Source organism: Pongo pygmaeus, chromosome 5 (genome assembly GCF_028885625.2).
Source record: "Pongo pygmaeus isolate AG05252 chromosome 5, NHGRI_mPonPyg2-v2.0_pri, whole genome shotgun sequence".
In the NCBI taxonomy this organism is placed as follows: Eukaryota; Metazoa; Chordata; class Mammalia; order Primates; family Hominidae; genus Pongo; species Pongo pygmaeus.
In genome coordinates, this window is record NC_072378.2 from 95,595,520 (window position 1) to 95,612,171 (window position 16,652).

A 16,652-nucleotide genomic window follows, 5' to 3' on the forward strand; every position below is an offset into this window, starting at 1 on the left:
AGGCAAAAACAACAGCTGTCAACTATCAGCACCATGGCCATTTCTGGAGCCCTGAATTACACATTTTATTTTATGGTATTTTTGTCACATTTTGTGACTTCAAATAAGCTACATGAAAATTTCTGGATATTTTAATTTTCTCTTCTCATCAGTATTCTCCTATATACTTTTATTTTTATAGGATGAACCACCTTTGACTACAAATTTCTTGATTTCACACTTATCCTTATGAGGTTAAAATATTTGCTACTTGGCACAACTCATTATAAATTATAAATCTTTTCTGTATAAATTTGTTTCTCAGTTTTTATGCCATCTAATTTCTAGTCATATTTCTACAAAGTTAAATTGATATAAGGGTGAAATACTAACTTCCAAAGTAAAGAAATTCTGATACAAGAATGATTCATTTTTAATAGAGAGCAAAGTTATCACAGTAATACACTAATTTTCTTGAGCGTAAGGTGCCTTTTTATTCCAGTGACAACATATATCCATCACTTTTGCCCTTCATTAGTGAGATAAAATAGTGCTTGATGAGCATGAAAGGGCACCATATTATAACCATTACATTTCTACACAGCAGAAAATGAACTAAAAATATGAGATCATCTTGTAAATATGAGTTGTATAAATAGCTATTCTTCCTATTATGGTTAAAAAAATCTGTATCTAAGAATTCATTATGATTTGCAATAATATACTAAAACCTAATCTTTTAGATCCTTCTGAATCTTTTGTTTTATAGAAGGATATCAATCAACTTTTCTTTCAGCCAGAGACACACAAAATCTTAAAGGCTTACACCTTATAGTTCTCACCCATCACATGAATGCCAAGGGTCAGCTTCAGTTTGGCTGAGCATTTCTGGATTTGGTTGGTTGGTCTTATTGGGCTTGGCCTGTCTCTTTGTGTTTTCTTATTGTAGTATCCAAGTGGAAATATCAGCCACAACTACAACATACTTTTAAAATTGCAGAGGGCAGAAATTAAAGGTGACTGATAGAAATGTAAAGTACCTCTCACAGCTTCTAATAAAATGTGGCATATGTTATCTCGGAGTACATTCTCTTGGCCAAAGCAAGTCACATGTCAAAGCCCAACATCACTGGGGCATGGGATTTTATGTCTCCCATGAGTGGGCGCAAGGCATAAGTGAGGGAGTGGTGAACATTTGGATAGCCATATTATCTCCCATAAAAGGTATCCAAGAAGCTGACTTGTTTTGCTGTGCTTGAAGCAGATAGCCAACTATTTATCCACCAATTAGTTCACATAATCACTGTTTTAATGTCCACTGTGAGTCAGGTCCTTATTAGGTGCTCCCTTGTGACATGAATTTAAAACACTAGAAAGAAACAGAAAAACATATGAAATTGTTCCTATCAAGGTGTTTCCATTTCTTTGGACCAGGGGTTGGCAAAGGTTTTTTGTAAAGGACCAGATGTTAAATACTTCAGGGTTTATGGGCCACATACAGTATTTATGAAGGCTTCTTCTTTCATCTTTCTCCTTCTGCACATCTTCCTCCTGCCCCTCGCCCTCATCCTCCTCTTTCTACAGATTCTTTAAATATGTAAAAAAAAATTATTAGCTCTCATATTGCGTAAAAATGGGCCACCAGACCGAGTTGGGGCACAGGCTGCTAGTTCCTGCTTTAAGGGAATAAAATGGACAAACATGACTTCCATGACTTGTATTAAACACAACTACATCATTTCAAATACAAGTGTGTACTCTAGTTTAATTAACTTGTAAATTTATTAGTAAATCCTCTTTTAATTTGCAATGTCCCAAAAACTGAGAGAACAATATAAAATCACTATACCAAAAAGTACTTATGACAGGGCCTGCATGGCTATGACAAATACATTTCCCTTAGTTGCTCAGCCTTATTCTCTTAATAATATAGTTTGTGCATTAGCTTCATGCTCAATTTTTCACACCGAGTCTGTACTTCTGAGACAGTTTATCTTGAATTGGGAATGGAGAAGATAATGAGCATAGTATATAATGGCATGAGCTGAGTTCAGGTCTTGGTTTTGTCATTTGTTAGCCAGGTGGGGCATGTTTATAATAGCTAATTTATGGCCTTCATCTGATAATCCCAACATCTGTGTGATTTTGTGATTGTATTTTCCCTTATGACTTTCCTGGTACTGTGTAGGCAAGGTAATTTGAAACCAAATTATAGATATTTTTAATATTATGTTTTCAGACTTTGTGTCTCATTTAAATCCTAGAGAGGATATTGATTTTTTTATTTTTATTAGGCAATCTGATTATGTAGAGGTTTAGGCAACAAGTACCAACTTGCTTTCTGTGGGTTCTTATTCCCTCAGTTCAGTCTTCAGAGCATTTGCTGTACTGTTTAGATCACCCCATATTTGTGCCCCCCAGTGGCCAAACAGTGAGTGGAAGCCTACCCTGGGCTCAGTTTCCAAAATCTTTGATGTCATATTTAGGGTGAGATCCATGAAAGTGCAGTTTGGAGGTGAGCTGAGGAATTCCTACACAATTGATGGGATTTCTCTTGATCTTTCTTCTTTCTGTGAACTCCACAACACTTTCTACCTTCCTGAGGCCACCCTTTCCTGTCCTCTCTCCAGAAACCTAACTTCTTCCTCTTCCAGACACTTCCTAAAAGCGCCTTTGTATTTAGGACCAAATGGTGGGAGGACAGAGGGTGGGGGAAAAAATGGAAATTTGCTTCATGCTCTGGGGACCCCAGATTTTCTTACCAGAGAGCAGAATTTTCCTTTCTCAGGGTTGTGGGGGACTGCCTGGCAGCCACTGCCATCACTGTGCAGCTGCCTCCCCACCATCACAGCTTCCTGGGAGCTAGAACACGAGAGAAGGAAAAAAAGTTAAAACAAAACAGGCCATTTCTTTCATTTTTTCCAACCTTCAGTAGTTTCTTTCTCCTCAAAGTGGAGAACATATTTCTCATGAACCTCTTTCTATCTGTGCTTGGTATGCATTTCCAGACTTGGGCCTGTTTTTAGTCCAGGTTTGGTAATACCAGAGGCAGAAAGAAAACACTATAAACTTACCGCCAGTTCCACGGAACTTTGAATTTTGAAATTCTGATGTCCTTCCCCAATACAACTGCTACTGTGTGCTTTTTAGGGTCTTGGATTGCTGTTCCACGCATTCTGTCTGGAACTTGGGATTGTTTTCAGTGGGAGAAACTGGGTGAAGTGTACTTACCCACCTTCCCCAGAATCTGAACTCGAAGTTCCTTAATTTTTAAATGGGCAAGGATGAGAGTGAAATGAAAGGTGGTAGAAGTGAGGAAATAAGGGAAAGTATTGGAAATGGCAATATATTCCCAGGCAAGAGGCTACAGGAGGAAAGCACCAGTGCATTAAGGAGAAAAGCACTTGCTGACATACAAAGGTGTTTTTTTGTGATTGATTTGTCCTAATGAGTTGGCTGGAAAAGCAAAGAGTTCATCTCAATAAACATACATGTGCATGTGTCTTTAGAGTAGAATGATTTATAATCCTTTAGGTATATACCCAGTAATGGGATTGTGGGTCAAATGGCATTTCTAGTTCTAGATCCTTGAGGAATCGCCACGCTGTCTTCCACAGTGGTTGAACTAGTTAACACTCCCACCAGCAGTGTAAAAGTGTTCCTATTTCTCTACATCCTCGCCAGCATCTGTTGTTTCCTGACTTTTTAATGATCACCATTCTAACCAGTGTGAAATGGTATCTCATTCTGGTTTTGATTTGCATTTGTCTAATGACCAGTGATGGCAAGGGGAGGGATAGCATTAGGAGAAATACCTAATGTGGATGACGGGTTGATGGGTGCAGTAAACCACTATGGCACAAGTATACCTATATAACAAACCTGCACGTTCTGCACATGTATCCCAGAACTTAGGTATAATTAAAAAAGAAAGAAAGAAATATCCTATAATCGCATGTGAAAAAAAAAAAGAGTTCCTCTCAAAGAATAAGCAGGACAATGAATCTCACACAACACTTATTTTAATGAACACCTTAGAGCTCTTAAGAGTCAGTTGCTACTGATAAAACTTTTAAAGACAAGGATAATAATAAAGGACATCAGTCATATTCTCTTGCTCTACTTGGTGTCCCCTATTATAAATAAAATAATAAATATGGTATATGTTACAAGGACAGAGGAAAAGAAAAAAAAGTAGAATCGTAACTTGGGAAAGTTCAAGCTAACTAATACTCACAGAATAAATGGTTTGTTTGTTTTGTTTTGTTTTGTTTTTTTCTTGAGATGAAGTCTTGCTCTGTTGCCCAGGCTGGAGTACAGTGGCGCGATCTGGGATCACTGCAACCTCTGCCTCCTGGATTCATGCCATTCTCCTGCCTCAGCCTCGCGAATACCTGGGACTACAGGTGCCCGCCACCTCGCCCGGCTAATTTTTTTTTTTGTATTTTTAGTAGAGACGGGCTTTCCACGGGTTAGCCAGGAAGGTCTTGATCTCCTGACCTCGTGATCTGCCTGCCTCGGCCTCCCAGATTGCTGGGATTACAGGCGTGAGCCACCGCACCCGGCCCAGAATAAATGTTAAAATGATCAATAAATAAGTTACAACAATGATTAAAACAACAAAAAATTTGGAGATTATAAATCTGCCAATATTCCTTCATCAAGCACTGTCCAGTAATATCAAGGCACCTGGTTTGAAAATACTTCCCTTTCTATTTAAAAATGTCTCAATAACTGGCACCTTACTATTGGAGGAGTGGGATCTCCATTTGATATGTGCTTATATTAGAATTTTACAGGTTCTTCACTTTTTCTTGGTTGCACTATCAGAGTCAGGGACACATTTGCTATCAGTGTTATTTTCAATGTTCCAATATGAAACCAGATATGGGCAATTTTCACAAGCAAAACAATTTTCTTCTTGCATCCCCACGTAAAATACAGTGTGAAGTTCAATAAAAGGAAGAGATCTCAAATGGCGCTCTGGAAAGCTAGCAGAGCCTGAGTCTTCATAGATTCCTAAATTCGAATTGAAGATGTTTCTATGAAAAATTGCTGGTATTTTAACAGATATTCAGTGCATATAGAATCAATACAATTTGATAATTACCAAAGTTTTTATGGCCCCTGAGGTTATACGTTTGTTTACTACACCCAAACTTCAAAGAAATTGACTTCTTGGAGCCAAATTTCATAGTTACAATTTCTTTTATTGACACTAACACACTGTACAGTCAATTGCAGACTGGTCAAAAACTCATAAGAATAAGTGGCTCCTGAAAAGGGGTTTAAATTGACATAAACTACTAAAATTTTGTCTAGATACCTACTAGAATATGGGGAGATTTTTGGAGATATCTTCAAAACAATTTCATTCAGATTTACCTTAATTGATTTTCCACAGCTATAAAATGTATACATATGTTTTAAGATGTAAGTATTTAAGAACTTGTATCTGTGAGAGCCTTAAAAAATAACAGTAATAGCAGCTCAGCACTTTTATAGACTATAGAAGCAATAAGAAAAGCAATTTATTTAGAAACACTTCACCTTCAAGTTCTTGCCCTTCAAACATATACACAATGTATGAAGTCTTTAAAGATACAGCAATTTAATCACAAATGTCTTTCACTGGCCAAGAGCGGTACTTTCTGTTGTCTCTCTTTTTCTTTTTCTCTTCTCAAAGACAAGTGAAGTATAAGAAAAACTGCCAGATGTCACAAACTGCAACCCTGATAAACACAGTGCAGTTTGAAAAACAGATGGAAGTGTCTGAGGCTCACCTCATCTAGTAATGCTGTTCTTTCTCTGCTGTGATTCACACGAGGTGATTATCATGGAGCCCAGATGCTGGCTTTGCAGCTACCACCTGGTGCTATACTTTCTCTCAGGGTCCTATACTTTGTGAAATGAGTTTGAAAACGTTTAGGCCCTACTGAGCATGTGTTTTGTTCTTTGGGTTTTTCAAAAATGATTAGTCAGTAGTGAAATGAAATGGGCTATGAAGACAGTGAATAAAATATGACAGGGAAGCAAAGACTTTTTTTTTTTTTTCTGAAGGAATGTTAGCATTTGTCTAAGTACAAATAGGAGAGCTCAGTGACCATTTAGAATGCAGGTTGAAGTGAATTTAAGAAATTAAGTAGAATTTAATGATAATGATATTCTAAGATGTAAATCTCAAAGATGGATCTTCATGAAAGCAGAAATTTTAGATACATCTAGTGCACTTACAAGATCTGTCCTATGATATGAAGGCTTAAAGTGGATGTTTTCTCACCAGATAATTTACATGTAAGAGTGAAGGCAAACAATAAAAGTGAATTAAATATTGCTAGACCAGAGGTCCCAACAATTCAACTAGTCTTATAATTGGAGGAATCAAGGAAAGGTATATTATTGGCCAAGGACCCATCTGGGACAAGAAACCCTATTGAATATTTAATATTAAACCCTGTTTCAAGTTTACAAATTTAACAAATACTAGGTGGGTAGATCCCCAGGTGAGGTTTGAGGCTGAACACAAGTCATCATTCAATCACTTAGTAGATTTACTTCGCTGCACTTACTTTCCAAGGCGCATGAAGTGTGACACACATAAGAAGATGTATTAGATTTAAATCAATTATCAATTATTTGCTAATTGCATATACTTTTAAAAAGTAGATGACAGATTGGGGGAATAGAGAAAAGAATAGAAAAACTGCTTACAGTGTTGAAGTAACTAACACTTTGATTTAGGATCTAAGACATATACAAGAGATCAATAGCATCTTATTGATAGAAAGCAAGGCCTTCTGAACAAATAGCAATAGAAGTTTCTAACAAGAATGATGACCATGCATATGCATATTATGGCTCCAGTGCTTAACCCATATTAGGTGACTCATTCATTAAATGAGATGACATACAGAAGAAGCTGGATTAGAATAAAATTATTTCTGGCCAGTTCAAGAATTAATGGATGTAATTTGGTAGAAAAGCATGGGAGAGAAATTTATGCAAGAGAAATTGTTAGAAAATAATAGACAAATTATGCATAGCACTCACATTTGCAATGTCTAAAAAGAATACACTAAACAACTGACTCTAAATTTAAGACATGGACAATGGGAGGTGCCATAAATTTCTTTCATAATTAGTAGGGTATAAATGCTATGTAAGGAAAAGCATTCTTGAAGTCATACGAAGCTTGAGTTGTAACAGCAATTACTGAAAGTAGAAAAAATGAAGACACTTGTAAATATTCCAGCATTAGTTGAAGAACAACTAGCATAGATTATGGGAAAGAAATACAATGATCAGACACAGTATGTAAAGACCAATTTACATATGAAAATAGAGAAAAATAATAAAAGTAAATGAAAGAATACCAGATTAGAGATCCCAAGCTATCAAACAATATCTTAAGAATAGATATGTTATTGGCTGGGGAGATACCTGGAAAAGGCTGAATTTTTAATGTGACTACCTCTTTTAAGCATATAGATTTGACAAATGCTGTAATTTTGCCATATTTGTTTTTATAGTTTTCATATAAAGAAATAATACAGATGTCTTTGAACTCCCCTATTCCATTCACTCCCACCCCCCATGACTAAACGCAGGCATGAGTCTAAAGTTATTTCGTGTTTACAGTCTATGTTTTTATGCCTTCATTAAATTTGTGTGATTCCATAAAGTATTGATTATGCATCTTCGAAATGTATTTAAACCTTTCATTTTGCACCTTTCTTTATTAGCTCAGAGTTACTGGTTACCTATGTAAATATTTGTGATACATGCTTCATTCATTCACTGACTCATTCACTGTGGGTGGGTTTTTACTTTGTTTATAGTATCTTTGGTTATACAGAAGTTTCCAATTTTATCGTCTAATTTATCAGTCTGTTCTTGTGGGGTGTGTACTTTGTATGTCCTGTCTAAGAGATTCTTCCTTGCCTTGAAGTCATAGAGTTTCTTGTTATTTTTATATCGTTTGGTTGTATTGTTTTAAATTTAATTATGAAATGTGGGAGTTAAGCTGAAATTTCTGTATAACATGCTGCATGAGGTTGAGGTACAATTTTTTGCTTTTTAATATGGATAGCCAATTATCCGTTTATTAGACAGTCAATATTTTCCCGACTCATGTTCAATGCCACCTCTCTCTCTCTCTCTATATATATATATACACACACGTGTATACACACACGTGTATATATATATATATTTTTTTTTTTTTTTTGAGAGGGAGTCTTGCTCTGTCGCTCAGGCTGGAGTGCAGTGGCACAACCTCGGCTCACTGCAAGCTCCGCCTTCCGGATTGACGCCATTCTCCCACCTCAGCCTCCCGAGTAGCTGGGACTATAGGCGCCCGCCACCACACCCGGCTAATTTTTTTGTATTTATTTAGTAGAGACGGGGTTTCACCCTGTTAGCCAGGATAGTCTCGATCTCCTGACCTTGTGATCCACCCGCCTCAGCCTCCCAAAGTGCTGGGATTACAGGTGTGAGCCACCGCGCCCAGCTGCCACCTCTATATTAAGAAACATTTTATGTCTGCCAGTGATTCCCCTGCCCCTGTATTTGTTATCCTTGCACCAACACCATAATATTTAGATTTTTATAACATCATAATAAGTATTTATAATACTATCACTTGTTAAAATCTACCAATACTTTGCCGATGTTTTAACTGGATTATGTTAAATGTATAGATTAATCGTGGGAAATGTGATATATTTGTGGTATTGAGGCTTCCCATTCAAGAAACAATATATCTCACCACTTAAGTCTGACTTCATACTCTTCAAAAACTCTTTACAATATTTCATATAAGATACTTCTATTATATTTAGCTAGATTTAAATATAGATTATAATTTTAATGCTTTTTTTTGGCGGGGGGGACAGGGTCTCACTATCACCCAGGCTTGAGTACAGTGGCACGATCATGGCTCACCACAGCCCCGGCCTCCCGGGCTCAGGTGATGCTCTCACCTCAGTCTCCTGAGTAGCTAGGACTACAGACTCCCAACACCATGCCCTGCTAATTTTTGTATTTTTCGTAGAGACAGGAATTTTGCCATATTGTCCAGGCTGGTCATGAACTCCTGGGCTCAAGTGATCTGCCCACCTCAGCCTCCCAAAACGCTAGGATTACAGGCAAGAGCCACTGCGCCAAACCTTGATTTAATTTTTATGGTTGCTAACAACCAGGATTTTCAAAATTTGAATACTATTGGATTTTTACTAGTGAACAGAAACAACGTTTTTTTTTTGTTTTGTTTTGTTTTTTGCATCTTTGTTTTATATATGTATAGCAAATTGTAGAACTCCCTGAGTAGTTTCAAAAGTTTGCATCTTGGTTCTTTTTGATCATCTACATAAGCAATCCTATCAGTATAAAAGTGTATTACTTTCTTTATAAGAATTATGACTTTGACTTATTTTTATTTACTGCATTGGCTGGAATTGCACAGTCCTCAATAATAGCCACTAGTTACATATGATTATTTACATTTAAATTACTTAGATTCAAATAAAATTAACCACTCAGTTCCTCAATTACTATCCACATTTCGAGCGCTCAATAGCCACGAGTTAAGTGGCTGCAATATTGTACCACACAGAAATAGAACATTTCCATCATCACAGAAAGTTCTACAGTCCCAGACTAAACCTCCGATATAGAAAAGAATTGAATCAATTGGGATAGCCGATATACTGATATAAGTTCTGATTATATTCAATTTCATGCTGCTGTGTAATAAATTATTATAAACCTTGTGGCTTGACACAGCACAAATTGATCTCACAGATTATACAGGTCAAACATCTGAGCACAGTGTGGCTGGAGTTTTTCTCCTCAGGGTCTTACTAGGCTGACATCAGATTGTTGGCCAGGGTTACAGTTCTCACATGGAGCTTGGTGTCTTGCAAGCTCACTGGTTCTGGTACAATTTATTCCCTTGTGATTGTAGGACTGAGGTCCTCAGTTCCCTATGAGCTATTACCTGGGACTACTCTCAACTCCTAGAACCCACCTAAAGTTCCTTGCCACGTGGCAGGAACTTTAATAAACTTTATAGGCAGTTTATAATATTTGCTTTCATTAAGGCTCACCAAAGTTCATCTCTCTCACTTCCTCTTCTGTGACAAGCAGGTGAAAATTCTGCCTTTAAAGGCGTTGTCTGGTTAGGTCAGTCCAACCAAAAATAATTTACCATTTACTAAATAAATTAACAAACTCATGGGAGTGATATCGCTTTGTAGTCATAACTCCCACCCACACTCAAAGCAGAGTGGGTTATAGAATACTGAACATCACTAGGAGTCATCTTAGAAGTCTGCCTACCATAGCAACTTTAAATGAAATGCATATCTACCATTCTTACAAAGATAATTTTTCCTGTAGGCTTGGAGTAGCTGCCATAAGTAGGGTAAGAAAATTCCTTTATAGTTCTAGTTTAATAAGATTTTTCACTATAAACATGTATTGCATTATACTAAATAATATCCCTTCTTCTTTGTAGTTGGTCATACTTATTTTTGTTCATTGATTCTATTATCATGGTAAATTATATCCAAGGGTTTCTAATATAAAACACCTCTTGTATACTTGGGACCAGTTCTATACTTGGTTACATAGTTACAACTAATAACAACTGAGCTAGTGAGGACTACAATTCATTCATGGGTACGTGGGGGTACATAAGAATCTCTTTAGATTCAGGTATATGTATATGTATGTGTATATATATATACTGTATCAGTATATGTGTGTGCGTGTATATATATATGTGTGTGTATGTATATATATACATATACACATGTATATATACATACACACACATATATGTATATGCTATACAGTGTAATCTTCACACTGAGCCTTGAGCAGTACTAATTTGAGGGAAGTAAGCCTGAAATTTGCCCTGAGCAAGGACCCTGGGGTAGGCCTAAAGTCATACCAGGCAGTAGTGCTCCTTGGCTATCAACAGAAGGAAATATTTTTCTGAGGGAAACTTTCCTTTATATATACTCACTTGACATCCCACAGATCAAGGGCAAGCAAAAAGCTAATAAAAAATAAAAACAGGCACATTATAAGGCAAGCCACTAGATCACAAAAAATGAGTAACGAATAACAGAATTAGGTACCCCCAAATTGCAGAACTTTTAGATACAGAATTTAGAGCATATATGTAGGAAAAGTATATTTCATAAGCAATAAATAGGCATTTTTAAAAATCCATGAAAACCACAAGGATTGAATTTTTTTTGAAAAGTAAAAAGACAGGTTACACAGGATTAGACATTGCTGAATGAAGAGTAAATGAACTGAAAGATTTATCTGAAGGATAGAATGCATCACATGAAGATAAGGAGGTAAAAATAAATAAGGAGATGTATTAAGATATAGGGAAAGCAGAATGTGAAGGTTTAAAACATGTCTAATTAGAATCCATCACCGTAGATTTAACATTTTTAAAATAGTGGTTGGAATGTGTACTGATTGCCATGCAATTACAACATAGTTGATGGCTTAAAACAAATTTATTCTTTCACATTTCCGGAGGCTGCAAGTCGGAAATCAAGGTACCAGAGGGGCTATGCTCCCTCCAAAGGCTCTAGGAGAGAGCCTCTGCCTCTTCTAGGTTCCAGTTGGCTACTCCTGGCGTTCCTTGGTTTGTGGCAGCAAAACTCCATCTCTGTCCCTGTGTTCATATGGCCCTTTTTCTTTGTGTCTCTCTGTGTTCTCTCCTCTTTATAAAGACACCAGTCATTTAGGGCCCATCCTATATCCAGGATGTTTCGTCATGAGTCCTTAACTAATTACATCTGCAAAGATGTTATTTTCAATGATTCTCACATTCTTTTTTTATTAATTTTTATTTCAATATCTTTTGGGGTACAAGTGTTTTTTTGTTACATGGATGAATTACAGAGTGGTGAATTCTGAGATTTTAGTGCAACTGTCCCCCAAGTAGTGTACTTTGTACCTATGTGTAGTTTTTTATCCCTAGCCTCCCTTCCATCCTTCCCCTTATGAGTCTCTCAAGTCCATTATATCACTCTGTATGCCTTTGCGTACTCATAGCTTAGCTCTCACTGATAAGTGAGAACATAACGGTTTTTGGTTTCCCATTCCTGTGCTACTTCACTTGGAATAATGGTCTACAGCTTCATCCAAGTGGCTGCAGAAGACATTATTTCATTCCTTTTAATGGCTGAGTAGTAATCCATGCTGTTAAGAAAGTATACAACATTTTCTTTATCTACCCATTAGTCAATGGCCACTTAAGTTGCTTCCATATATTTGCAATTGTGAGTTGTGGTACTATAAACATATGTGTGCAAGTGTCTTTTTCATATAATGACTTCTCTTTTGGACCCACAGTGGGATTGCTGGATCAAATGGTAGATGTACTGCTGAGCTTCCAAGTAAACAAGAATTGAGGGGAGCACTACTTAACCCACTATAGGATGTTTTTCAGTATTCATGAAAAATAAAACCAACACCTCAGTAAAAGTTTCTGGGTATGTGAATTTACATTGAAGTACGTGTTTAAAAATAACAAAATTATTAATGTGAATTATAATTAAATTTAAATTAAAAACTTAAAACTGTTTTTAAAATCAAAGTGAAACTACAGAAAACTAAAGACCAAAAGGTGATCTTAAAAACAACCAAAGAGAAATATTGTATCACCAATAAAGTGAAGACTTTTAGAATGGCAATAAATTTATCAACAGCGATAAGAAAATAAGAATCTAGTTAAATAAGTATGATAAATTGTTGAAATAAAAAAATCAAACATAATTTGTAGGAAAACAATCATACATAGATGTATGTTAACAAAATAGCAACAGTATAAATAAAGAGGTCTTAATAGCTGAAAATCAAAAAGACAATTAACAATGGGATAGACATACCAATGGCAATACAATTTAAAAGACAATAAACAAACATTTCAAGTGATAGATAAAAATAACTGTCATGCTAGAATTTTATGTTCATATAAATTATTAGTAAAATTTTACTCTTGCTTGGGATGTCTTGTGCTGCCTAAATCTGAGGATTCTCAGATAGCCAATTCAAAATAATCAATTCTGTAATGTTCACTGTTTGTGTCTTATTAATTGTGCCATCTTCCATAACATCACTATTATCTCTTCTGGAAGTCTCATTGATATGTATAGAAATTTCTTTTCTATTCTACATGTTTTTAAAATTTTTCTTTTATATTGCTTCTGAGTGATACTTTTTTTTCTGATTTATATCCTAATTTACTAACTCATTCTCTGGATGTGTCTAGTCTTCTGTTTAACCAAGTTATTCAGTTTTTATTTTTTTGATTTAATTTCTTCATTTCTAGGTGTTCTACTTGGGTGTTTTCCAAACTGGTCCGATCCTATTTACTGTGTCTTCTCCATTCTTGTGTTTTTAATTCCTTAATTATGACTTCTCTTTGGTGCTGTTTTCTATTGCTCATAGAACACTGTATCTGCTTTTATTTCAAAATTTTTGATAGTAGGCTCATAAATTTAGTGGAAATCCTCTGACACTTTAGCTGAAGGTGTGTGTTTGCAAAGTCATATTGCATGTGCTTCTACTAATCGCCTTGGAGGTATTGTCATCCCAGGGCCGCTCTTCATATTAAGTTATCAGTTTAAATGTTATTAGACTTTACGTATGTTAGTATTCCAACACCACTTTAAGGGTAGACCATTGTACTAATTGTTAGGGAATTTTTTGATTTCCCACTGAGAGTGTATCCTAGATGGCAAAGCAGATTTTTCTAGTGCACCCTGTCATGGAAAATGCAGCTTTTCAGAAGTCCTGGCTTTATGCATTGGTTTCATTCTAACTCACAATCATGTAAACCCAAAGCAGCCTTTCCCATCTCCACATGAAAATCAAAACAAAGTATCCACACCTCATGATATAAGCTGTTTTTCAGCTTTCTCTTGATATTTGGCCCATTTTTCTACCATTTTTGCCAGTCAGCTATGCATTTTGAATTATAATTGTTATATTTTATCAATCATTTACTGATACTTTGTAGTAAGACTACTTGGGGATTATCTATTCTGCCATATTAACAGGAATGGAAGTCTACTTTCAGTTACATAAATGTGAATTATCAGAGCTTGTCCACTCCTCAAAGTAAAATGTATATCCAGGCAACTAGAAATACAAAGTATACTGGTAAAAGATTAGAGCTAGAAATGAAAATTATAAATAATGGAGTAAGTCAAGAGATGTAGATGAGGGCCAGGAGGCAAAGTTTTCAGGAATTTAAAAGGGTGTTCACAAAGAAAGTTGGAGGATTCATGTCATGGTCGGAGAAAGATGGTTTTGGCTTACAGTGAGTGAACATAGTAACCCCCCCCCCCCACCGTTATCCACAGGGAATATGTTCCAAGAACCTCAGTAAATGCCTGAAACCATGGATGATGCCTGAAACCATGGATTGTACCAAATTCTATATATACTATGTTTTTTCCTATACATACATATCTGTGATAAAATTTAATATATAAAATAGACACAGTAAGAGATTAACAATAACTAATAATAAAATAGAATAATTATAACAATATACCAACATCACTACTCTTGCACCCTGGAACCATTATTAAGTAAAATAAGGGTTACTTAAACACAGTCACTGTGATATCCCAGGAGTAGCTCTGATAACCAAGACAGCTACTAAGTGACTAATGGATGGGTAGAGTATACAGCATGGATACTCTGAACAAAGGGATGATTCACATTCCAGGCGAGATGGAGCAGAATGGTCCGTGATTTCACCATGCTACTCAGAACAGTGCACAATTTAAAAACTAGGCATTGTTTATTTCTGGAATTTTCCGCTTAATAATTTTTGGACCACAGTTCATCCCAGAAACTGAAACCTCAGAAAGCAAAACTGTGGGTAAGGGGAGACTATATACTAGGAAAGGGATCTCAGGAATAATGTAACATAGTCTAGCCATGTCCCTACAGATAAATGGAAGGAGACTTGTTATGCTAAACTTCCCAAGAAAGCAATATTAAAAATCCTCTTATCCAGCATGCCATTGAGAACAGTATTTTCTTGCCTTATTCATTTTCCCCTGATTATGTAATTTGAGAAAAAACATTTAATAATAAATTCTCTATACATTTAAGTTGGGAAGTAGTTTTTCTTTATTGAACCAGTTCAAACTAAAATTTTCAACAGTATTAATAACTAGCACTAAACAGCCTCTGGCTGTAAATGGTAATTTCACCTATTTCAATGTGTTCAGTGAATAATATGGTGTTTACCATTGTCTAAATTATCTTACCCATTTTTATCAAATATTTGCTCCTTATTCATTATTTTGACTATGCTTTTATTGTATCATACTCCCACCCCAGTAAAAGTAAATATTTAAAAGTTAATTTAAAATACAGTTTTCTAAAACTCTTTTAGGTTTGTAAGCTTAAAGAATGTTTTGATGGCATCATACATATATTTGTACAATGAATATGGACAGCAATATTTTTATTTCCCAACATTCAGTAAAATGACTTGCTTAGCTATCTTTATTAATAAATAAATGTAAGATCTTCACAACAAATTTGAGACATCATGGGGAAAATTATGCTACTTCCCAGTGGTGTAACATAGGATATACTAGATAATGTTAGTAAATGAATAATTCAAAAGAGAAATGTTAGCTATATGAATTTATCTAGCTTTTAAATGATACTGAATATACAAATTTATCTATTTGACCTTTCTTAAAAAGATAATTTAACACTATTTCAGTATTCATGAAAAATAAAAATCCAACACCTCAGTAAAAGTGAGTAAAAAAGAGTCATGAGTAGTTCGAGACCAGCCTGACCAACAAGGTGAAACCCCATCTCTTCTAAAAACACAAAAAATTAGCTGGGCATGGTGGTGCACAACTGTAATCTCAGCTACTAGGGAGGCTGAGGTAGCAGAATCCCTTGAACCCAGGAGGCAGAGGCTGCGGTGAGCCGAGTGCGCCACTGCATTCCAGCCTGGGTGAGATAGTGAGACTCCATCTGAAAACAAAAAACCCAAAAAAACAAAAACAAAACAGTCACGGCAATAGAATGAAGCATCCCATTTCAAAGTAATTGTACCATTTTACATTTTCATGAGGATTCTATGAAAGAAATATTCATTTGTAAATCCTTTAAGGTTGCTCTATTATTCATGTTGCTTCAAGAATAAATTTTGCTGACCAATTTGAGACTGACATATATCACACGTATTTTTCCTTTTGTACTTTAAAACTTTAATTTTTGTCTCATTTTGAGAGATAGTTATCCCTTCCTCAATCAGCAGCTTTCTATTCTCTACCTAGCAATCTGGAAGGCGGATGTTAGAAACAGTTTTTATCAGTATGACTCTCCACCCCAGTCATGTGGGAATTGAGATTGATTGATTTTTTACCCGCTTCACTTAGGTTCTAGTCGTGCAGCTCTCTCTGCTTTCTTCCACTTCTTCAGGTAGAAGTTCAAACTACAGACCTGGGCAACAGTTTCAACTCTTTTCAGAATATTTTCCCTGGAGAGCTGGAAGAATGGAAACCTAGTCACCGGCTCTACCTTTAGCTTTTCTCTGATCTCCTGATATGTATGGCCTATTTTGCATTCCTGTTACTCAGAAGGGAAAAACGATT